Below are 27043 nucleotides of genomic sequence, written 5' to 3'. Positions count from 1 at the left end.
TATTCCTCTGACTATCTACCATATATTTTAATCTGGGCAATTCTAAATCAAATGAATCTTTTTTTCCAAATGTAAAGTATACACTAAAACTCATTTAAAATAACTCAATGTTTTCAACTATTATGAAAAAAGATTACCACAGGCTCATTTCAATTGTTATTCTTTGTATTTTGAAGAAATATGCTCAAGAAACATGCTCAAGAAACATGCTAAGGCACCACAAAGATGAAGCTGTTATTAATTTATAAGATATTCCATGTGTACAAACTCACATCTGTGTGTACCTTACATGGTATCAATAAATTCTTTCCTATTACAATTGAATAGATAATATATAATTTAAGATTTGATTAATTAATTAAACTAAATTAAATTAATTAATTTAATTAATGAAATTAAATTAATATTTAATTAAGCAAATATACCTGCAATATTAGCTTCTCAAAACTAATTCCTATTGTACAATATGGAAATACAAAATTTTGCCAGAACTCACTGTGAAATTAAAATAAAAGAATGAAAAATATTAGAAATATTTACATAACATACATAATAATTACTAACGTGGTGAAATTTTAAATGTTCTGCCAAGTTACATGTGAATCAGTACATGGGATTACTAGGGCAAGACACGGAATTTGAAAATTAAACTTCCTATTGATATCAACAGTATCTTGACTAATTTTCAGTAAGTTTTTATTAATGGATTCTAAACCCCAATAATACTCCCACTATAACTACTTCAAAGTATAGCTACTCTTAATTGCTCAAATGTACCTACCATCCAAAATTCAAATTTTCTTATTATGTGAAAATAACTACAACAATGAACATGGTATTCCTTTCTAACTGATTGCTTTTGAACCAAAAATACTTATCTGAACCTATCTTCTCTTTCTTCCACGCACTTTTCAACTTTCATACATTTTTTTCACCCTCTGCATCCTATACTATGTCCATGAGTCGATCTCTTGTATTTACACAAATGTATATACTCTTCCTTTCACCTTCTGTATTTTATATTCACCAAGTACTTTATATTTTACAAATGATTTCACAATGGCTAACCCTGATAGCCTTTCAGTTTTATGAGCTCTCCGAAGCATATGAAGAGTAAACTTGATCATACATTGTTCTTCTCCCCTACTTTCTCTTTTCAAAAGAGTTCCTTCTCTTCTGCACTTGTCTCATGGTATATATCACCATATTACCATAATTCTTCTCTTCTCTTCCACAACTGAACTTTATCTACTTAACAGCCCATGTCCAACCTCTTTCTTGGTCTCTCTTTCACGACTTATTTCTCTAAACCTGGGCACATCCATTTTATCTCCTGTTTTTAGATTCCCTCTTCCATCTACCTCTGTGATCTCAAATATTATTTCTAGGTGATGACTCAGATACCACTCCATCTAGAACCTTACGTCAGAATTTCCATCTACTACATAGCTACTTTTATTTCATGTGCTGCTACCATTTCAGACCAATCTAAAATATTCCCTCTATAAAATTAGTTCTCTTGCCTTCCTGTTTTTTCAAAATTTCTACCTTTTTCCCAGACATCTATTACTTTTCCCTTATTTTCAAATTCAGATAATTGATTCTATCAGCTTTTTTTTCTAAACAGAGTCTAACATCTCTCTTATTCTTCCCATCATTATTATCCCTTTTGGTTTCCATACTCCTAAGCCTTATGTAGTCCAATTATGCTTTCCTGCTGCTTATTACACATCCTGTCGCCATACTGGTATTCCTAGAAGCCCCATTCTACCTTTACACTCCAACTCCAGATTCCCTAGCCCAGATCGCCAAATCCATTGATAGTCTGGCCAAGATCAACCCTTGTAGACTCACCAACTAGAACCAGGAAACACGGACATGTCTGCCTTCATAAGTGGCCACAATTCTACACATCAACGTTTGAACAAGTCCCTGTGTTTTCCGGTTTTGCATGGACCTCATCTCAGCATTTTAAACATCCTCGCTCTCAGTCTTACTACGAACTGTCATAGGGCCTAAGATATATCATCCAAGAAAGGCACCGAACTTGCCACCATAAAGCATCCTCTAGTCATAACAGAATGCAAATTCACCTTCTTCTGAACCACTGTAGCTCTTATTGAACTGAACCCTATAAGCTCTTTACGTGCAGCCTTATATAGTTACTGAACATAGAGAACCATCTAAACTGCATGTTATTGCTTTTTTTTTTACTGGAGAATTTATCATATATTACAAACATTTTAGACTGAAACATTTTCATAATTATAAGCAATAGAATTTTTTATATGTTTTTTAAAGATTTTATTTACTTGGCAGACCGAGATCACAAGTAGAATTTTTTTATATTTTTATGGAAGTAAACTAGTTTTATTAAATATAACATTTATTGACTAATTACAATACCAATCACTCTTTTAATCCCTATAAGTAATTTATCTCATTTAGTTTTCATTTAAGATAAACACTATTTTATTACCATTTTATAGATAAAGAAGCCAGCTCTGAAAGGGTCAAATACTCAAGTATACACAGTCCCAATGAGATGTGGGTAAGATTTATACCACGTAGTCAAGCTCTAGAGAATACTCTGTCAAGCCCTTATATGCTACTCTCAAATATTAGTACTACTGCTGCTGCTATACAATTTCTCATAAATCCTCCAGTGTGAGATGATGAGTTTATGTATCATTTTCTATTCAAGTATTTATTTTAGCAAGGAAACAATTCATTCTATGTACAATTTGGCATCTTGCTTTTGATTTTACAGTTCTTATATCTATACTACAGTGTCATCTGAGTTAAGACAATTTTTTCCTTGATTTTTTTGAAAATTTAGGTATGTTCAATGATATAGGACATATATCATATTTGGGATAGTTCCTGCCACACAGTGGGTTTTCTCAAATCAATAAAATGTTTTTTTTTAACATCAAGTTGTATCTTCTAGTCAGAAAACTTGAAAATAGATTATCCCATGGATCTTGTTTTATATGCAAAGCTGTATCCTCTCATTTATCATCCTTTGTTCTGTCATTGAGTTTCAGATAAGAGGAACAAGGTTAGTCTTGTAGGGGCTACACTTCATAGGCTACCATAGTTCGTGCCCGACAGCCTCAGAGAGTTGGAGAAGGATCAGTGATCCTTCAACTCAAGTAGGCAACAGAGTTATCTGGCGGACCTAATACAAAAGACATTGCTGGGATCCATCTCCTGAGTTTCATTCAGACGATATGGGAAGGGGTCCACAATTTTTGTCTTAACGTAACACTGATGCTGTTAACCTAGGAACTACGCTTTGAGTACCACCAGTCTATAAGACTTAGTTTTAGGAAAATTATGAAAGGCCCTAAAGTATCTCTAAGTTACAAGTTCCTGTCCGAGTGTCCAATTCTGTCCCCAACATAATTGCATGGGGTTTCACTTCTTTAGAATTTGCTTATAAAAGAGTAATAAAATCAAACTGAGAGCACACATTCAACTTGTTTTCCTCTTGAGAGACCTTTCATTTTCTGGCATTTGGGTTTTCTTCTTTACATTATCTCAACATGATGTCCAGTGTTCCTGCTCTACTGCCTTGTTTCAAACAGTCCTGGTTATTCGCCAAAAATCCTTTCTAGGACTCCATACTTACCCCAGAATATTTTCTTAATTTTGGGGTCCCATAATAATCTGGTATACCACTTTTGTGGTACTTAGCACATTTTGATTTTTTATTGATCATTTCAATGCATATTTCAAAACATGCTTACAAATGGCTAAGTGAGTCTTAATTTTTGCTTCTAAAGTATCTTACTTGAAATAGCTTTTTGATGAGCACTTATTCAATAAGCATTTATGGGACCTACAGGGAACCGGGGAGAAGAATATATAGCTGACTTCGCACCATTTCCCACTTCAATGAGGAAGCTGGGTCATCTAAAATTGGTCAGAAATATCACTTTTCTAAGGACAAAACTTTTTTCTTCATTTGCCTTGCAAAAAACCTTACTTTCAAAACTCAAGCAATAGAAAAATGACAGAAGTATTTATTTCAAGATGCTATCTCCTACTGCATACTCTGAACAAGTGGGGCTTTCCAATTATATAGAGTTTTTTTCCAATTAATAGAAGAGGATGAAAGAGTTCTATTCTTATACATAGTAACCTTTTCTGTGACTGCATCACCTATAAAGCTGAGTAATCTCTATGAGCTTATAAGAAAAAATTAATATATCAGTGTATATGCTAAAGGAATTCTCATCAGTTTAGCTGGTTAAATAATTATATCCCACCACAAAATTTCAAACTTATGCAGTTTCCTCACAAAAAAGTTAGACAAAATAGGATGGGTTCAATTATTCATTCTTTACAGATAGGGAAAATTAGAGCTTGATTGCTTGTCTAAGGTTGCCACTAGCAAATCAACTAGGATTCAAGCCTAAGTTTTCAGTTATTGTTCCTCTTTAAGCTCTTCCTTTGCTAAAAGTTTGGGATAGCATTTTTCATGAAATATTACTAAAAATAACTATGTTGACATTTTTTATGTTGTTCAATTATCTCAGATTAAGATTAAAGATTATTATGAAATTCTGATGTATAGCACAATAATTTGTTTTCTCTATTTAATTTGGGCTCATGACCCAATCAACATGATCTCACCAAGAAATTCCTACCAAAAAAAAAAAAAAAAGAAATTCCTACAAGCTCTCTTTCTCTAAGTCCCCCAAATCTAAGAACTTGTATTATATTTAGTTATTCAGTGGTCAATATATTTTCATGTTCTAAGTATTAGAAATGATAGAGATTCTTTGGCTGATAAAATGTAGTTTTTAATCTCAAGCAGACATTTTGAATATTCTCCACTAGAAGTTTTTAATTTATTTTCAAAGTTGCTTGCAGAATATTAAAGATTTAAAAAATATTTCAAAGGTTTTTCATTAGCATGGAGTAAGTGTCCAAAATAAATTATTTATTGAGGTTAATTTCATATCCATAAGATATCTAATTTCTAGAAAGTGTATTTTCTGAAAACATGCAGCAGCACAGAAGACAGCTGTTAGGTCTTTTAAATACTTCAAGAATGATGAAAAGTAACATTAGCCTTCAATTTCATACATTGTTAGAGATATTTTCCTCCTGAATTGGCATTCCAGACAAAGAGAATGTGTGTTTTAACCTTGGGAATAAATAATGCATTTACTTATTTGATTAAAGATTGCACAGTGAATTAACTAAAGACTATACAGTACCTTCTAATGTAATATAAACTCAATTTTCTACTTACAGCTTTAAGAGAGAATTTAGAAGAAGCATCTTTTAGAAAATTGTCTTTCTTTCCTTCACAAATGCTTCAAATGAACCATATATCCCTTTTTGGAATGCTTCATTTTATCTAAATATGACACTCTGTTGGCATCTTTTCTACATCATTGAAAATGTAAGGAAGAAAAACCTTGTCATGAAAATGCTGGGTATCCACACCTCACACAACTAAAAAGTAAATATGAGTTGCAGGTTTTCACTGAATTCAACAAGCTTCTCAACATTTATTATATATCAAGACTATTCCTATGTTTCAAGAATAGTTATGCAGCAAGATAAACTTCCTTCTTATTCTTGTAAACCATATATTCTATTGGATACATCCTTTTTAAAAAGTGGAATTTGGGGTGAGAAAGAAAATGAAAGCCAACTGAAGAATTAATAGCAAACCAATTAACTGAACCTAGGGGTCTTCCAAGGCCTTTCCAAGAAAGTAGTATCTGCACTGAGACTTGAAGGATAAGTAGGAACTACCTCTCATAAAATGGGTCAAAAAAAACAGGGAACAGTCCCTGTGAAGAAGTAGGAGTGAGGATCTGGCTCTAAGAGCCATGGAAATAGAGATTTCTTAGGTGGAGTGTATAAATTAAGGCCTACTGAAGATTTACCATTTAAGAAATAGAAAGAGGACCATGAAAAAGTGACTGAGAAAGCATGGTCATTCATAGAAAAAAATCTAGCAAACTGAATGTTCAGTGGATGAACAACAAAGGAGTATTCTAGATGGGAGGTGGTGTCGAAACAGTCCAAAGCTGCAGGAGGACAAGTAAAACATTGACTGACAAGTGTCATTCTTTAACAGCACTGATACCCCTGAAGACCATGGGAAGGGCAGTTTCTGAGGCATGCTTTAATGACCGAGGGGTCCAGAGGAGGAAATCAGATGGAGGTACCTCCATGCGTGGTAAGAAAGCAAAGAGAAGGTAGGAAAAAACTCATATGGGTATAGAACCCTTTCCATTTACTCACTGTCAGAAAGTTGCTTTCTCTCTCTGAGCCTCAGTCTACTTGGTTGTAAAATATTGGCATAGATGTAATTTCAAATTTTATTGTCAAAAAAATGTGTAAAACAAGTAAAATGGTAGCACGGTTCATGAAGAGAGAAAGCATTTTTAAAAATCTTGGCTGCTATTATAATTATTAATACATTGTTATCAACTTTTATTATTAAGAAGGAGGGAGGGGCGCTGGCTCAGTTGGTGGAGCATCAGACTCTTGGTTTCCGCTGGGGTCATGATCTCAGGGTCATGGGATCTGGCTCTGTGTGGAGGTCTGTGCTCAGTGGGGAGTCTGCTTTGGGTTCTCTCTCTCCACCTCGCTCAGCCCCACACCCGCCAAATAAAAGAAAAAAACAAAGGAACAAATAAATAGTTATTGTTGCAACACATGAAACAAGAACAGAGCAGTGACTATCTTTCAGTATTTACTGTCCTAACTGATTATCTTTCTGATTACACTTACTTCACACTGATCACTGCCATTAAAAAAAAAAGCAAAACAAAACATAAACCACTGTTTCTTGCCTATATGGAAACGTCATATGACATTTATATCTGAAGTTATTTGTTCGTAGTTTTGGCTCTCTTGGCTTTTTTTTTTTTTTTTAAGTCTTTTTAAAATTGTTCAGTATATTCTAAATGAGTATTTTCTGCATTCCAGAACATTTCTCAGTACTGGAGGATACTTCAAGTCGGGATTACTTTCAAGGCAATTATAGGATCTTAAATATTGCTTTCTTTAATATCTTCCTCTGATCACTCTTAGAAATGGGCACCTTCCTCAAGTAATTCCTTAAAATCTCTGCCACCCTGTTTGTGTTAAGTCTAATAATTTATTTATGGGGCCTAAAAATAAGCTTGCTTTTTAATGCATGGTGACTAAGGTAATGGAAAGTACAAGATTCCTTCAGGCACTTAAACTGCATTATTCCTTCCTGGGCATCTTTTTTTGCCTTTAGAACAAGTTATTAGGACGAAGAAGTCTGTAACTTGTATAGTAAGAAACATATACAAAGTCTGCTACATCTGAGTGTCATGTATTCATTTGTAATTTTAGATATCACTTTAATTATTGTAGTTACTATAATATCCTTTTTGGATATACACATGCATATATCTATTTAAAAAATAAGCCAAGAGACACCTAGAATTTTTTAAAAGATAAGTCATTTAGCCCAACTTATTTACAAAATTGACTTACGTATTTCTAGTAGTCAGATCAACATATCTGAACTAAATTCACTTCTATACAAAGCAAAACTCTGAAAGTAACCGAGTTTTCCTCAAGATTGGCATATAGACAATTCTAAAAAAAAGTCCTGGTTTAAGAACTATCTCAAGCTGGCAGTATACACTGGCATGTGCCTCAGCCTGCTGACAGTCATTTCATCTTGAGATCCTTATAGAAAAGGGAAAAAAAAAAAAAAAGGCATAGTTTAATGGGTTTCAAGTTTAAAGAATTATGCTGTTATATTCTTCCAAAGTAAAGTTAGGACATTATTTTGGAGTAAAATTTTTAGTTATGACTTCTTCCCCCTTTCTTCCACCTACTCAACAGGCAAAAATTACAGCATCTAAACACACACACACATATTCATACATCCCATCTCATAGAAAGCAAAGATAGGAGTCTACACGCCAAAACTCCAGTCATAGTGAACAATGTGTGCATTTAAAAAAATCATTTGTAGAGACATGAGGTCAAATGAACTGTACACTTGATAATATCTAACTCTCGAAACTCAAAAAGGAGATACACGTTGCCAGATAGGAAAATGTCAATTCCTCTCTCTCTCGTTCATCAATAGAAAGCATGGAATGGAAAATTTTTGTTTTGTTTTGTTTTGTTTTGTTTTGTTTTGTTTAGCAGAGGAGAAGCCGACTCTCCACTGAGCAAGGAGCCCAACACAGGGCTCAATCCCAGGGCCTGAGATCATGACCACAACTGAAATTAGATGCTTAACTGATGGAGCCACCCAGGTGCCCTGAAAACTGTTTTTTAATAAAGCTGCTTTTAGCAGTTTAGCAGAAGTAGAAAAGGAAGGGCTGCAGGGAACAGGAAATAGGCACTAATATTTGAGTGCCTGTTATCTGTGAGGCACTGTTCTGCATTTGATATAAATTATCTCATTTAAACATGAGATTGATGTTTCTAGGTCTATTTTCAATAAAGAAAACTAAGATTCTGAGACTTTATTTCAATTATGCCATGACGGGTAGTGGCTGAAGCACGATTCAAATCCAGGCATGCTAGATACACAGTCAATATGACTTTCATTACACAACCACTGCCTTCCAGCTGTTGACAAATCTGTAGCAGAAATATCATAAAGGCTGTGTGGATGTCCAGGAAAATAAGCCAGCATTACATTAAGAGAAAATGGCTTAACCCTAAAAAAATGTTCACAACTGATAATTCAACATTAATTCAGTTGCTATTGTGACTTATGTGGAACCATACACAAATTAATCAATTCTGCACTCATATTCTTTCTACATGTAAGACATTTTTTAAAAAAACCTATTTCTTAGGCAGAGTGCTAATAGGAAGCTATTTCCCTTCCTGAAGTTACGTCTTGTGATTCTACCCAGCCAGTTTTAGACATTGTCTCTCTATTTTAATAGGGTTACTTAATTGCCCAGTCCTGAAATGAATGGTGTGACTGATTCTCAAGATGAACTAATTAAACGCCTGCCTCTTTAATATTATAGGGTTAAAATATACAGATTTGTGACCTCTTGGAAAAATAATTAAGATTCTATAATTTCAAGGGCAACAAACCATGAGGACATAGCTACTAACATCATCACACTAATAATTACTATAATTATTAATGCCATTACCCTACAGAATTTCAAAATAAACTCACTCTATTACTTCTATGTCAAAAGAGCATTAAGGTTTTCTTCAAAGTATGTACAGAATAAAACACTTAACATATTTAGTGTTCTGATCCTTTACTTTTCAGAAGAATATAGAAGAAACAGAGTTTGAAAGGTGGGCTGGGCAGGAGTGAAAACATCTGTATGTTGTAGAAAGTTGTGAACTTAACAGTTTATAGTTTAAATTATAAAAGAATATATTTCTAACTGGACTAAAGTTTAAATGAAAATGTCTATTGCTTGGGGTGCCTGGGTGGCTCAGTGGGTTAAGCCTCTGCCTTTGGCTTAGGTCATGATCTCAGGGTCCTGGGATCGAGCCCCACATCCGTGGCTCTCTGCTCAGCGGGGAGCCTGCTTCCCCACCCCACTCTCTCTGCCTGCCTCTCTACCTACTTGTGATCTCTCTCTCTCTATTTCTGTCAAATAAATAAATAAAATCTTTAAAAAAAAAAAAAAGAAGAAAATGTCTATTGCTTAAAATAAATAAAGCGTAAGTAATTCTGACCATGTAAGTGTTGATGAAAAATAAGTTAGCGATTAGAAAGTATGACTTGTAGAAGTCTGACTTTAAGAAGTATGACTTCTTATAGTCCCCATTTGAGAAGAATATTCTAATCATGGAAGTATTTAGGAATAGGATTTATTATAAAGAAAAAACTTATGTATAGAGGCAAAATTATAAACATTGAGATTATAAGTATAATATAATAATATTTAGCAAAACACAAAGTTATTTTTTGTGTACTATCATCGGAACAATTAAGATACCAAAAATAATGAAACAAAATATATGCAAGGTCTCCGGCATCTTTAGGTCCTTTTCGGCATAGGAAAGCTCTTTTGAAACCTTCCCTTTGCCTTAGCTCCCCCAGCTCCCAAGTATATAATCAGCCACCCCTCACAACCTGGGTGCAGCACCTCTTCTGCCCTCGGGTCCTTTCCCATGCTTTAATAAAATCACCTTTTGCACCAAGAAATCAATTAATTAATTAATTAATTAATTTTAATATAAATTTAAAGAATTAAAAATAAAATATGCTCAATGTCTATATGAGGAATGAGGTAAATAAGAGATACATTTTTAAAAGAATTATGCAAAAGTTTTATTTTAAAAAGATACAACTATGTTTCTTGCTTATGTACCTTCCAATTAGTTCATTAGATTGTTTTCAATACTCTGGAAAAATACCTGAATATAGGCAAAGAGGATGGGAAATGCAGGAAACCCTCATACTGTTTCCGACATTTAGAGCTCAGCTCATCTCTTCCAACACAACAAAAAGCTACTTCTGTTTGAAACCCACTACCACTGAGAAATGAAGGGAAAAAAAGTTTTCTATAAACAAGGTAAATCGTCTTCTTTGAGCCACTTTGAGTCATTCGGTAAGTAACTCCTTGGATTCCCAGCTTCCAGACTGCAATAAAATAAATTTTTGTTGTTGAAGGCACCCAGCCCATGGCATTTTGATATAGCAGCCCTAGCAAACCAATACAGTCAGTATAACTTCTGCAGCCTAAAAGACTCAATGGATTTCCCAAACTAAACACCCAATTATGTTGCCATTATTTTCAAGTGTCTATTTTTATTTCTCTTATTGAGTATTAGAATGACATTTTCTAAAGTCAAAAAACTACCAACTATATTTTGTTCTAATTATGAACAAAGAATTATGTAAGGCTACATCAACTTGGCCTTTGAAAATATAAAAAATCAGATGAATTTAGGTACAATACCAATCTCATACTGAGAATTTCCTAGTCTCAGCTGACAGACTTACAGGAAAAGGAGACAGGTTTAGAAAGAATGATGCTTACTGAGCTTTGTGATTCAAACAAGCCACCTACTAGGAAGGTGAAAACATCTACTGATCAAGCACAAAGAAAAACCATAGACCTCCCATTTGAAATAACACATTTTGTCTAGCAGCCGAAATAAAAGGATACATATCTCCACAAAGCACAATAGAAGTATTTTCACATCTGGAACACAATTGCCACAGATTTATGAAAGAGAAAAAAAAACACACACACTATAGGAAACAAAGTAAGAAAAATATCAGGAAGGAAGCTTAAAACATACAACTTGCAATCACAGAATTAGAAGACATTTTACTGGTGACTCCAGCTCAATTTCTGTGCAAGCAAAGAAACAAAGATTTAGAGAGGATTTATGCATTATCCAAAGTTAAACATGTTCTACCTAGCCAAACCATATCTAGAACCTAGGCTTGGTTATATTCTTTCCACAAACCATGTCTTCCCCTTATTTTAAAATGTGCTATTTTCTTCCCTTATATATGAGTCCTACACTGGTTCCAGCATCAGTAAATCCGATGGAACAGAACACTTATCCTTCCACTCAGCAATCTGGATATACCCATCCCAGTTTTCTGACCCCAAAAGCCTCCCTCGTGCCTTCCTCATTGTTTCCTCTGGCCCCAACAAATTTCATTTAATCATCCTTCCTCACCTCATTATTTTTTCTGAGTGCTAAATTTGCCTTCAGGAGCACATATCTCAATTATAATTTAAACAGTTTTGGTTTTTGCCTGTACTATCTCTTTCTTCCACTGAAGTGTAAGCTCCACAAATGCAGATATCAGAGCTGCGTTAACACTGTATATCCCCTGCTTAGAAGAGAGATGGCCTATAATGGTAATGGTAAGTGTTGACTGAAGGAACGAAGAAAGGAGTGTGTGATTAAACAAATCATTGGTATTTCTGTGATTACTGAATGCGTGAATGAGATACTTGGATTGACAGGGAAGTTAATCACACCATATAAAAATCACATTGAAGACAGAGGCTTTGTAACAATAAGGTGCCAAAACTGGTTTATAGGGATACCTGGGTCATTCAGTCTGTTCAGTGTCTGCCTTCAGCTCAGGTCATGATTGCAGGGTCCTGAGATCAAACCCCGCATCAGGCTCCCAGCCCAGCAGGGAGTCTGCTTCTCCCCCTGTCCCTTCCCCTGCTCATGCTCCCTCTTCCTCTGTCTCAAATAAATAAAATCTTAAATAAATAAATAATTGGTTTATAGTTTAATTTCTAAATTAAACAGTGTTTATTTTCAGAAATTCCCAATTCACCTTTTCTAATTTTGGTTGCTGTCAATCAGGATGACACACGTAAATTATTGATGTAATGTTGTTGCTTCTTTTAATTCTTTTTGTCTTAAAAGTTGCATACTAAGTAAAATTCTTATATTCCCAATAAGAAACTCTCTCCTGGGGCACCTGGGTGGCTCAGTGGGTTAAGTCGCTGCCTTCGGCTCAGGTCATGATCTCAGAATCCTGGGATCGAGTCCCACATCGAGCTCTCTGCTCAGCGAGGAGCCTGCTTCCCTCTCTCTCTGCCTGCCTCTCTGTCTACTTGTGATCTCTCTCTGTCAAATAAATAAATAAAATCTTAAAAAAAATATATTTAAAAAAGAAACTCTCTCCTAAGTGAGTATAATTTTGAAGGTGCACAAAGGATATGTAAATGTAATAAGAAATTATAAAGTTAAGCTAAGATTTTCTTTGTGCAATACATAGACCAAACAAAGAGATCTAGAGAGTGGATGAGAAAAGGAAGACAGAATAATAAACTCAGTGTGAAAGTTAAGCCACCCCTCGAGGATGGAAAGGATAGAGAGGAAGACAAAGATAAAATGTAATCATTTATCACATGTTGCTCTCAAAAGAGGGACACTGTGAGATGGAGAGGAAAAGTGAGTTGGGGGATAACAGAGGGGGAGATGAACCATGAGAGACTGTGGACTCTGAGAAACAAACTGAGGGTTTTGGAGGGGAGGGGGATGGGGGGTTGGGTGATCCTGGTGGTGGGTATTATGGAGGGCACGTACGGCATGGAGCACTGGGTGTGGTGCATAAACAACGAATTTTGGAACACTGAAAAGAAATAAAATAAAATGAAAAAAAAAATTCCTTTTACCAATGCTTTTCCAAATCTACTCTACTTTCAGAAACATATCAATAAAATAATCAGCATCATCTATTATACTACTATATACACATTTTCGGATGTTTTTATTTTGCATATGATGCCACACAGCTCTCCTCTAATGCTATCTAATGCTATCTGAAAAAAAAGAAACTGCATATAAATGATAAGACCAGAACAGTCCATGTCCTGACAAACTGACAGTAATATTGACAGAAATAATAACTCTATTGAGGAAGACTTTAATTAGATTATAGATAATGATCAAATTGGTTAATGCCTTAAAAGCCAGAAGGCTTTCTTTTTAAGCATTAAGTAGCGTAAAATTGTAAAATAAAAAACACTCAATGCCATTGATTTTAACATGGACAGTAAAGTAAAAAAAAAAAAAAACAACTTTCTACTTAGGAGTATATGCAGGAAATTATGTAAGGAGCTTGGCATAAACTTTCAAACAAAATTGCCCTTGCATATTTTTTTAAATTATTAAATTTAAATTAGAAAAAAAATAAACACCATGGTAAACTAATTATGTTTTAACTTTTTCTTTTCTTCTGAAAATGAATATTATAAACTGATAAGGTTATCAGGGTAGGAATTTCAATCATAGAAACAAAATGAAAATCCAACATATACATTATTTATATGTCTAATATATATAAATTGATTTTTACCTGTAATTCTAACTTGGTCCATTCTAATTCTAATATGATCCATTTAAGAATACTTTAGTAAAAAAAAACTTTTTTTCCTTCAAGTTAGGTTATAGGATATTTATTACATTTATATGTAGTTGCTCAATAACAGTTGAGATAATCAACTCTATATAAATACATTATTTAATGGTGAAATGAAAGCTCAAACTTCATATTATTATTAAGTAAACTGCAAACTGTATAATATCTTCCATTCCTGTGGCCTAAAATATTAAGGCCATGGTATCTACCAACCTACCAGAATTATAACTGTAAAGAAGAAAGGAGAGAAAAACACCTATTTTCTCAAAAAAATTCAATGGATATTGTCCAGTTTGTTTTTCTCTACAAAGCAGACCAATCATAGTGACAGTCTTTGGTGGCAAATAGAAGATCCGTGACTAAACCTGCATTCAAACAATGAATATTAATTGAATACCTGCTATCTGTGGTCATTGCTTATTAAGCAAATACAACAAGAATCCTTACCCACATAAATTTGATATTTTTGTCACATTACATTTTATTATTTTTTTAAGAGAGAGTGAGTACGTGTGTGCACACTAGGTGGGGGAGGGGCAGAAGGTGAGGGAGAGAATCTTAAGCAGGCTCCATGCCCAACGCAAGGCAGAGCCCAATGAAGGGCTCGATCTCATGACCCTGAGATCATGACATGAGCTGAAATCAAGAGTGGGGCACTTAATCAACTGTGCCACCCAGGCACCTCACTGTCATATTACATTCTACTGGAGAACATATGAGGAATAAAATCCCAGAAATACTAACAATGTATTCCACACTAAGACAGTCTCTAATGATGTATATTTCCAGACTTACCTCAATGATTCCATGTGATTTTTATGATATATCAAGGAGAATGCTTTGGGATTTGAACATCCCCAAATCAAAATGTAATGCTCACCATAATTATGACTGACATAAAAATTACTCGCAGGAAACAAAACCGAGTCATTTCAAATGGCTTTCCAACGCCATTAGAACATTAGGATAGAATGTTTCTACTTGCAACATGAAAGCCTAACAATTGAGAGAGTAGGTCTTGTGAATTTTGTTGAGGGAAAAGACATTGTAGAAAATCCCACAAATGATGTGTCAGATTCCAGCAATATAAGGCTTGATAGGATGGACACCAAAGAATATAGTTTCTTAACTGCTTATAATTTAGTTCCAAGAGACGAGACTCCCATTGCTCTGTGATACAGGGCAACATTCAAAGATCAAACTTCTATTTTTAACAGTGCCAAGTCTTGCTTAGCCAAACAAGGTGTCTTAGGATACGTTCTTACTTAAAGGGCAGTGAATATGACATAATTAACCCCTGAGCAGCTGAAATACTAATATTGATAAGTACCTGCTATGTGCTAGGAACCACGGTAAACACTGAGTATGTAGGATACAGTGACAGATTCTATGGTGGGAAAACCCTAAGCCAGAGCAATAGCACTGGACTGGGACACCATTGTACCTAGCACTGTTGCAGGCCCCTTTTATATATTAAGCTTCCCTAAGATAAGTATGTGAGACCATAGTTCATCTTAGGGATGATAAAAGCGGTTTCAAACTGCTAAGAATGGGCACAGTGAGGTAAGAGACAGAGGATGGGAAGCTAGGATTGTCCAATCGCAGGCCTGTGCTCTAAACCCCTTTAAACATTGCCTCCTACACCAAGGGCCCTACCTCAGAGTCAGATTCGAATTGCCAGCAAATGGTAGCCTTGTAAACCCAAAATGTCAACAGTAATGAAGTTTATGGAGCACACTTTAAGTGAAAAGAGTACCTTTACAAGCATTATCTTTTATCACCTACACAGCCACTATCAAACTATTCCCTTTTTTACAAAGTAGGAAATGGAAGAGTGCAATGGGGTTACATCAACATTAAACTGCCCTCAGACTCACGTGTACGAACTATCTTTCTTGCAAAGAAATTTATATTCTACTCATAGTCCTATCGTAAAACGAATCCTGGAATTCAATTAAATACTCATCTTGAAAACAAGAGCATAAGTGGAAATTCCTCACTGGCATTCATGCAAATAAACGAAATAATGATGTTAAACCTACATCTAATCTTTTGTTGTACATATCGAGTGTCTCTATCACTCCTGCTAAGTTATATATTCATAACGACAAAACCATGAGGTGAATCTGTTTCCATTCATACCAGCAAAAACACTAAATAGGGAGAGGGCAAAAGAATGAATTTGTTGTATTTCTCCAGTATTTCCTTCTGCGGGCAATACCCGGTAGCATTCCTCTGATAGGAAACTTGTTCTATGCTTTCTTACTTTTCTAACTTTCTAACTGCCTCTCCTGAGCAACAACAAAGCAAAATGGATCTATCACTGAGCTCTTTTTAATTCCCTTGTATTATTATATTTAAATTTTGCATATAGCTACATTATTGTGTTAAACACAAGGGTTCTGCTAAGTTTTTTCCTGGAACATTAACTCTGTGATTCTCCTCATAAATATTTGGAAAATACTGAGTAAAAATTATTAAATTCCTTTTTAAAAATTCTTTCTTGGAGCTTCACTGTCCACAGCAAATGATGAAATTTAAAGCTGAGATACAGTACACACCTTTTCCTAAATTTTATCTTTTTTTTCTTAGAAAACTGTATGGGCTGGGAATGGAGTACATACATTAAGAATAGTTTGGGAACTTCTCTGCTGAAGCAAGTTTGAGGAGAAAATGGGAATGATAGCACAGGTTTTCCCTTGTCCTTGATATATTTTAGATAAAGGCGAATCATGGATCTGCTGTCATCTTTTAAGTGGTAGGAACTGAAGGGTTGGGTGATTTGGGGGCAAAGAGGAGACATGTTGGCAGCCCAGCCTTTCTCAGTTTCTGCTCTGTGTCCTGCATGACAAAGATACAGGCACTCAGTTCCTCCATGTCCTACCCTTGTCCCCGCCCCCCACAGGGATATGACAAATACCCAGCTTCCTGATCCTATCAAGCATTTTTGAATGTCAAAGGGCTAGGGAGACCTGAAGAAGAGAAAAGTATATGTATTCAGTAGAACAAAGACCAAAGAAAGAAGCTCAGACATAGTTAATAAAATTAGTACCTTCTCCTTTAGCCCCAGCAAATCATATGGCACATACTTCCCCTTGATGTGCTTCCTCTGTGTTGACTGCATGAATAGAGAAGTATGTCTAAGTGTGGGGAGAAAATAACTGTATTTATAAAACACTTAACATTGGGGTGCCTGGGTGGCTCAGGTGGTTGGGTGTCCAACCCTTGATTTCGGCCCAGGTCATGATCTCAGGTACCTGATGCAGCCCTTTGTTGGGCTTTCTCTGTGCTGGGTGTGGAGTCTGCTAGGGATTCTCTTCCTCTCCCTCTGCCCCTCTCCCACAACTCTAAAAACCGAAAAAATAAAATAAAGTGCTTGACACTAACTAGTCCATGTAAATGGTAACAGTGGCCATACTAGAGAAATTGCAAGGGGAAAACTGTAAAAGCTAAAAGACAGACCTGGTCAAATAAAAAATACGACAAAATGTTTCTCATTTATGGCTAATTACAACTGGTTTAACAACAATAATGTAGATCAGAATCAAGGTGATTTGGTAACTGTTATAAGGCAAAAATGATGTTTATATGTATTGCTTACACTGTTCTTGAACTGAAAAACAAAAAATCAGTAAGTATTAGGATCAGAATCTTTGTCTTTGTTTTCATTTCATATTTTATTTTTGGTGTGAGAGCTATGACTGTTTCAAGAAGGCCTACATTGTGTTTGTCTGAATATTAAGTTTTCTTAAATGGTAGAAAGCTTTCTACATTTCTAGGCTTAGAATTTTTTCAAAGAAAAAAAACTGATAAATTAGACTTCATTAAAATAAAAATTCTGCCCTACAAGAGACACTTTAAAGAATGAAAATAGATAAACCTATTGTGATAATCACTTCACAATACTTGTAAATCAAATCATATTGTAGGACTTAAACTTTTTCAGGATGTATGTCACTAAAACTTAAACTTATAATTTCTCAGACTTTAAAAAAAGAAAGAAAATGAAAGACACATACTAAGAGAAAGTCTCTTTTTTTTTTTTTGAGATTTTATTTATTTATTTGACAAAGAGCAAGAGAGGGAACACAAGCAGGGGGGAGCTGGAGGGAGAGAAGTGGAGTCCCCACTGAGCAGGCAGCCTGACATGGGGCTCAATTCCAGAACCCTGGGATCATGACCGGAGTTGAAGGCAGACATTTAATGACTGAGCCACCCTGGTGCCCCTAAGAGAAAGTCTTTCAAAACACAGATGAAGGGGGCACCAGGGTGGATCAGTTAATTAAGCATCCAGCTCTTGATTTCAGCTCAAGTCATGATCTCAGGGTCCTGAGATGGAGCCCCATATCATGTATGTATGGAGCCTGCTTAAGATTCTTTCTCTCCCTCTTCCTCTACCCCCACCCCTCCTTATGCTCTCTGTCTCTCTCTCTCAAAACACACACACATACACATATACCATACACATATGCACTCACGCGCACACAATGGTATCCTACAACTCAACGCCAAAACAAAAAATAATAATAAAAAAAGAACTAAAAATCCCCATAACCAATCTAATTAAAAAATTGGCAGAGGACCTGAATAGAATTCTTCCAAAGAAAACATACAGATGGCCAACAAACACATGAAAAGATGCTCAAACAATTATCAGGGTAATGAGAATCAAAACAACAATGAACTATCACCCTATACCTGCCAGAATAGCTAAAATAAAAAAAAGACAAGAAATAACAAGTGTTGATGAGGATGTGGAGAAAAAAAGAACCCTCATTCATTGTTCATAGAAATGTAAATTAGTACAGTCACTGTGGAAAACAATATAAAGAGTAACCAAAAAATTAAAAAGAGAAATTCCATATGATTCAATATCTCCATTACTAAGTATTTGTAAAAAGAAAAAACACTATTTGAAAAGATATATGCAAGCCTATGCTTATTGAAGCATTATTTAAATAGCCAAGATATGGAAGCAACCTGAGTGTCCATCAACAGAGGAATGACTAAAATGATGTGGTACACACATGCACACACACACAATATTATGCAGCCATAGAGTAGAATGAGATCTTCCCATTTACAACAATATGAATGAACCTAGAGGATATTACACTAAGTGAAATAAAACAGACTGAAAAAGACAAATACCATATAATTTCACTCATATGTGGAATCTAAAAGCAAAATGAAAGAAAAAACAAAAAGCAGAAACACATCTATAAATACAGAGACCAAACTGATGGTTGCCCTAGGGAAGAGGAAGAGAAGGGGGATGGGCAAAATGTATGAGCGGGAGTGGGAAATACAGGCTTCTAGGTACAGAATGAGTAAGTCCTAGGAACAAAAGATACAGTGTAAAGAATAAAGTCAATGATGTTGTAATTAAGAAGTAGCTACACTTGTGGTGAGCAGAGAATAACATATAGAGATACTAAATTCTATGCTGTATACCTGAAATTAAGGCAACATATATGTCAACTACACTCAAATAATTTTTTAAAATAATTTTCAAATAAAAAAGTACTGGCATGTAAACTATACAACAAACTTTTAATATGCAACAAATCACCTAGTTAAAAAAAAATTAGGCAAGGCCTGGACAGCAGATACATAGATGGACAGCAGATACATAGATGGCAAGTTAATATATTGAATAGATGCTCAACATCATACTTCAGGAAATGCAAATTAAAACAACAATGAGATACTTTGTATAAAGGAGAGACAATCATGTCATTAAGAAACTCAAAAACAACGAGATACCTACCAAAGTGACCAAAATCCCCAACACTGACAATGCCAAATGCTGACAAAGTTGTAGAGCAACGGGAGTTCTCATTCATTGTCAGTAGGAAGGCAAAATGGCACAGCCACTTTGGAAGACAGTTTGGCCACTTCTTAGAAAACTAAACATGCTCTTACCATATGATCCAGCAATCACACTCCTTGGTATTTAGTCAAATGAGCTGAAAACATATCTACACAAAAATCTGCCTACAAATGTGTATAGCAGTTTTATTCATAATGGCCAAAACCTGGAAGCAACCAAGATGTCCTTCCTAGGCAAATGGATAAACTATAGTATATCCTGACAATGAAATATTATTCAGTACTAAAAAGAAATGAGCTATCAATCCATAAAAAGACATGAAGGAAACTTAAATGCATATTACTAACTGAAAGAAGCCAATCCAGAAAAACTATACACATATGATTTCAACTATATGACATCTTAGAAAACACAAAACTATGGAGGCAGTGAGATCAGTGGTTGGCAAGGGTTGGGCACCAGGAAAAGAGGCATGAATAGATGAACACAGAGAATTTTTAAGACAGTGAAAATTATTCTGTATAATACTATTATGGTGAACATGTAGTCAGAGATTAGTCCAGCCCAAAGAATTCAAAACTTGAAGAGTGATCCCTAATACAAACTATGGACTTTAGTTACTAATAATGTATAAATACTGGCTCATCAATTTTTTTTTAAGTAGGTTCCATGCCCAGTGTGGAGCCCCACATGGGACTTGCCCTCGTGACCTTGAGATCAAGACCTGAGGTGAGATGAAGAGCCAGATGCTTTATTGACCAAGGCACCCAGACATCCCTAAAAATATTGGCTCATCAATTTTAACAAACATACCACACTAATAAAAATGTTAAATATAAGAGAAATTAGGGTGGGGAGAGGAGTAGTCAGATACTTCATACTTTTCACTCAGTTTATTCCTGTAAACCTGAAACTGCTTACGTCTATTCAATCGAGAAGGGCAGAGAATGGTTTTCACCTCATTGAAAAAATGGACACAAGTTGGGAAGGTGACTGACGGTTGTGCTTATATTGGTTTTCTAGATTCTTTTTTATTTAACAGTATTATTTCACTCTTTCTGCTGTAAAACAGAAAATCAAGTATCTAGAGTAATTTATTTTAATAATTGCAGTAAAAATACTTTCACCTCCAAAGTCAGACTCTGCTCTTTAGAACAAAATAGCTAGTTTTATAATGGATTTAAACACAGTTTCATACAAAGAGAAACAAGTTGAGAGAAACATCAGCCTCTCTTGTCACCAAGCCCCATGTTATGACAGTATTTGTGAGGCATCACAATTTAGGATTAAGACCTATTTAGGGCACTGTGTATTTGCTGTGTCAGATCTGAAAATGTAAGATATTAAAGTCCAGTCTTTGTTTGATCTGCTGTCCTCTGAAGTTACCAAAAGGTCAATTTATTGTGCTTCTTTTTTCTCTTTTTCATATTATCTTACACTTCAGCTTAATGTAAATATTAGCTAAGGTTTTTATTTTACTTTGCTTGAAAAAGCAAAATGCACTTGGACTGGACCCTTACAGTTACTGAAAAAAAAAAAAAAAAAAAGCCACAAAATGTGCACAAAGAGGTATCGGCAATTATTCACTGGGGAAAAAAAATAGGATTTGGAACTCTTCCCTGAATAAAAATTCAATTGGAAAGTGAAATTATTTCTTTCTACTATATGTGAATGGTTGCACTGAAAACTTAAATAAAGCTGTTTAAACAAGTAGTTTCCATGTATCTGAAATAGATAGCACACAACTTGTTTTAAAAAGCAGAGTATTTGCTTTCATGGCATTCCACTACGTTCCAGGGCTCAAATGTAAAGCTAGTTTCAACTGTTAGAGGCACTATTGATTTCTAATATATTACACATTTTAGAAAAAAGCAGAAATCTGATGATATAGTAGGGTCCACCAACTATGCACCCACAAACTAAATTTGGTCCATGGCTTATTTTGATGCCTGACAGTTAAGAATGATTTTCACAATGTTAAAGGGTTCTAAGGAGGAAGAGGAAGAGAAGAGAGAGTAAATATGGCCAGAAAAGCCTAAAATATTTACTGTCTAATCTTTCACAGAAAAAGTTTGTGAATCCTATCAAAAGCCTTGCATATCTTACTAAAAAAGGACTATTCTTTTTCAAATATTTCAGAATAAAAATATACATATTCTTCTTAAGTATTGTGTGCCTCCCAATAGGATGTACCACTAATACCCTATATGTTTAGGACACTGTGTGCTCTAAAATAAAATGTTTGAATGTTGAGCTGTGGGTATGTGGGGGAAGGGCACTGGACTGCTGCAAGAGGAAGCTGACCTCTAATTGTTTCTTGAATCTATCATTTATTTCTTCCTTTCTTTGAGCAAATATGAATGCCTAGTTTTACAAAGAGAACTACTAATTTAAGAATAGAAATTTAAATCTGGGGGGGGGGGTAGCTCTGAATTCAGGGACACTACAATTTAAAATTTTGTATCAATTTTGTTAATAATCTTTTTTGTTAAGATGTTATTTTATTTGACAGAGAGAGAGTGCACACATGCCAGCATGTGAGAGAATGAGAGAAAGAGAGAGAGAGAGAGAGCAAGCACAGCAGGGGGAGAGGCAGAAGGAGAGTGAGCAGACTCCCCGCTGAGCTGGGGGAGCCCGTAGCAAGGTTCCATCCCAGGATCATGACCTGAGCCGAAGGCAGACGCTTAACCAGCAAGCCACACAGGCGCCCCACAATTTTGTTAATAATCTTTTTGATGAAGTTGGATGATACACACAGACACACACAGACACACACACACACACACACACACACATGCACGCACACCTTCATCTATATGGAGAAAGCCACTGGCATAGTCCCAGCTGGCACCTAATATACCGTCACTCTGAAACTCTTTCTCAAGGACAAGCCATTTGTTTACAATTTGTTTCCACCTGCTTACAGGTGCTTTAGCATGCAAAAATGATTAAACACGAGAACACACTGCACAGAAAGTTCAGATCATGAATGAAACTTCAACTTTAATAAGATCTATAACAACAACAACAAGTATAATTTATAATGAACTGGAAGAGCTCTCAGAAGAGTTAGCTCTGGGATGTGAAGAGAAAACAGAATTCATTTTTTCCAGTGGTTTGTCACAGCATCATCTTCCAGTCCTGTAAATATGTGCTCACATCACAACCTGTGCGTTCCAGACTGACACACAGGGTTAGATGACAAAACCTGTTTCGTTAAGAAAGGGACCACTTCTACCAAGGATACCAAAAACTAAATCTTCATTTCCATTTGTTTGTTTCCATTTGTTTGCTTTTAAGGTGAGGTAATATTTAAGGGTAGAAAAGGGAAAGTTTCCATCAGTCACTGTTGAGTGAGCATTTCAATCTATGTCAAAGCGAAAGTCAGCAGGCGTCGAGTCTTTGAAGCGTTACATCAGGTAACATGTCAAATCATTATCCTCAGAGGGAACTCTGAGGAGTTATGGGTAAACGGTACATACCAAATACATCTAAGACAAATTCACAAACAAAATGGAAGAGAACATCTACTTATTTCCAAGTAAAGTACTTACTCCCAAGAAAATATAATTATTATAAACCAGCAAAACCCCAAACAGAAGAATCTCCGAAGTACAAATGGACCAAATAAAGAGAAGCAAGAAGTGGACAGAAATGGAGAGTGGCACACAGGCATTAAGGAAAAAAAGAATCCCAAGATAGTAATATTATTTCAGCAAAAATAAGTGAACAGGCTCATACTGAAAATTATGACTTGAAATCAATTCGGTAAGTCAAGTAAAAGCAAAAATATAATACTTGGCTTTTTCTTGTGAAAGTGGTATTTTAAATATAAAAATTGAAAGAGATTATCATTGTGTGGGCGCCTGGGTGGCTCAGTCATTAAGCATCTGCCTTCCGCTCAGGTCATGATCCCAGCATCCTGAGATCGACCCCAACATGGGGCTCCTGCTTCTCCCTCTCCCACTTCCTGTTTGTGTTCCCTCTCTCAGTGTCTCTCTCAGTCAAATAAATAAATAAAATCTTAAAAAAAAAAAAAGAAGATTATCACTGTGTAAGTTATCCCTCATCCCAATTCTCATGGTGAATTATTCCAAACTAAACATTAGTCATTTTAAAAACAATAAAGACTATAAATACTATATGGAAAGAAATATCCTTATAGATGTTGACCTCACGTTAATCTTCACTGGTAAGAGTTAGATTCGAAAGTGATTGTACACAGCTAAAATTATTTATTTTCATAAAATAACTTGGTAGCTAAGCAGTGGAGTGAAAAAAGGGAAATTCCAACTGGAAAACATGTCATTTTCAAAATAGAACCTGTTTAATGACTTGAGTGTAAATATTGTACATCTCAGAAGAACAGTATGAAGTTTCAGGCCTCATGGGGAGGTCACAGACCAATGAGGGTGAGAGATCAGTACAGTAGTTCTCAGACAATGTGGGGTGCTACAGGGAAGTTCCAAGTAGGGAAAGCCATCCTCCATGTGAAGAATCATGGAGACTGCAGACGGAAGGACACATTTTAGATGCACTGAATTGTGGATTTGCATGGAGCTATGGCAAAACCTCCCGGATGGGCATAAATCATGAAGGTGTAAAAACAAAGTGTCAGAACAGTATTCAGTATCCTTAGAGTCATGATTAGTGTTCTATTCACTAGAAGAGTTAAAAAAAAAAAAAAAAGAAAAAAAGAAAACTTCTGTCCTTAGTCTGTACTTACTAAACCAAAATCTTGAGGAGTTCAATTCACAAATATGAATTAGAAAACACAAAACAAAAACCATGGAAGTTCCTTATTTTGATCACCTATGTATATTACACAGTGAGAGGATTAATAAATTTCACTGAACATACACCTGGGTCTTGATCCCATTCACTGTTTAAGCCCGTTCCAATATGGATTTTGTACAAATTTCCCTTTGCCAAGGTCACCTGGGGTCTTCACTTCACTAATACCAATGACAATGTTAATTCCTCCTCCATATTGGCTTTCTTTCATTCTGGCTGCTCGTGAAGCCAGAGTGGTCTTCTTCCCTATCTATGATTTGCTTCAGAATGCTTTAATGACTTCCTCTTTCTCTAAAGATCGCTTTAAACAGACTGAAGTATTTGGCCCTGGCCTAAATCTCCAGACAGAGCTAATGTCATCCTCTCACTTGCTTTCTTTGATCAAACTATATTAGACTTCTTGCAGTTCTTCAAACACAGAACACATCCTATAGTGATTGAATGAAGGAATGGTCTGATGATGATATTTTCTTTTTGCCGCCGAAGTTTTCACTGATCATGCTGATAATGAAATCATTGTTTTAAAGTCTTACCATCTATATAGCGGGACTTAAATTTTTCACTCTGTGCACTGCAGTCGGCACAATTTTAATTTCCATAATTATGCTCTCTCGCATATCAGTACTCTCTTCCCACAGTTCCATCTAGACCAAGGACTAGTGAAATGTTTTGTACCGAACCAGAGAATAAGCAATGCAGGCTTTGTGGACCAAGAGGAAAACTTGGGCAACTGTCCTTGTCACAAGACAGTCTTTTGTATATTTTATACTTCACACTTAAAAATGTAAAAAAAATATTTATGGCTCACATAAAATCAGGTAGCAGAACAGATCTGGTGCATGGGATATAGTTTATCAATGTCTGACCTAGATACATGACTTTAAACATGATCTACAGCCCTACGATTTTCATACTCATATCTCTACCAAGTCATCTTCTTGTTGCCTACTTGATATATCCACTTGAATTCTCATAGGCATCTCAATTTAATGTAAGGGAGAAAGTAAAATCAATAATACACGTGTATCTAACTACACCGCTGGCACTTCTAATCTATCCCTTGTCATCACACCTTCCCCATCTCAATAAATGACCATAGCCATGTCTCTAAATCTAAACACTTGATGTGATTCTTGATCAGTAAATCCTATCTGGTCTATCTTCCAAACAACTCCTAATTTCAACCAATTTTACAACTTTAGTGTTATAACTTTAGCAACTTTACTGCTATCATCACAATCCCAACCACCATCAATCTTCATCTGAACAGCTGAAATAGTCAACTGCATAATTCCTCTTCCCCCACCACTGTATCCCTCACCAGTAGTATACCCTTCACACTCGAAGTGGAAGGAACTGTGTAAGGGTAAATCTAATCATACCACATCTCTATCTTAAACCTTCCAATTGATTTGTTCTATCTAAATATTGACTGCAAAATCCTAACTAATGTGGTCCTTTATAGTCCCTGATCTCATGTCTTTCCTATACCTTTCCTTCATTCCAGCCAAACTGGCCGGCAATCCCCAAAAATATCAAGCTGATTTCTATTTCAGAACTTTTCTATTTGCTATTCCTTCTGACTAGGACACCTGGGATCTTCGAAGGACCTTTGTGTTTTCATTCCAATCACAACCGAAACATCAACTCCTCAAAGAAAATTCTCTGACTTCCCCATAGCTGGATCGCTGCCTCTCCACATGCCAGTTATACTCAGCTAGAGTACCACATTTAATCTTCTTCATAGTAGTATACGTCATAGCCCTTCATAGTATTGATCTCTTTATGTATTTGGGTGCTTTCCTCCTCTGTTTCTACTACATTATAACCATTTGGGTCTCTGCCTTCATTGCTATATCCCCAGTGTCTGGCATATAGTAGGTACTCTATTCGGAGTAGGTACTCTATTCACACTATTTCTCTTCTCCCTCTCTGTATTTTTCTCCCTTCTTATCTCTCTTCTGACTTTCTACTCATCTTTAAAGTTTGTATCATTCTGTGTCCTGAAAATTTCTCCATTATATTGTGAGAGCTTAATTGCCTAAAAAAAAAAAAAAAAACCCACACTATTTTGGCAAAAAATATGTAAGTTGGAATAGAGTCAATGTTGTTTAGTATAAAAAGATACATCCTTACCAGGAAGCCAATTCCACCAAGAAACAAACAAAAGCACTTTTGGTCATTCCTTATTTCCAGATTTGAAGCCAGTAAGTTTTTCTACTTTCAAGCATTCTTGAGCATAGAAATGAAAGACATCTACTTATAGCTATTAACTTATTATCACTGTCTACATATAGGTTCTAGAACAATTTAATATGGTATCAATTTATGTGATAATAATTCAAAAACAGTTTTATCAACATTTTCCAACAGAACAAATGCCTTCTCTAATTAGCAACTTCAATTAAGTACCTGAATCTAATGAGGAATAAGTTATACATTATGCTAAATTTTCATTAGCTCAATATTCTAGAAAGCTTTTACACTAATTAAAAACAGGATACTGAGTAATGGAAAAGAGAAAGAGATGAAAGCTTGTTTTAATCCAT

The sequence above is a fragment of the Mustela nivalis genome (assembly GCF_964662115.1).
Source record: "Mustela nivalis genome assembly, chromosome: 1".
Classification (NCBI taxonomy): Eukaryota; Metazoa; Chordata; class Mammalia; order Carnivora; family Mustelidae; genus Mustela; species Mustela nivalis.
Note: the sequence above shows the minus strand (reverse complement) of the source record.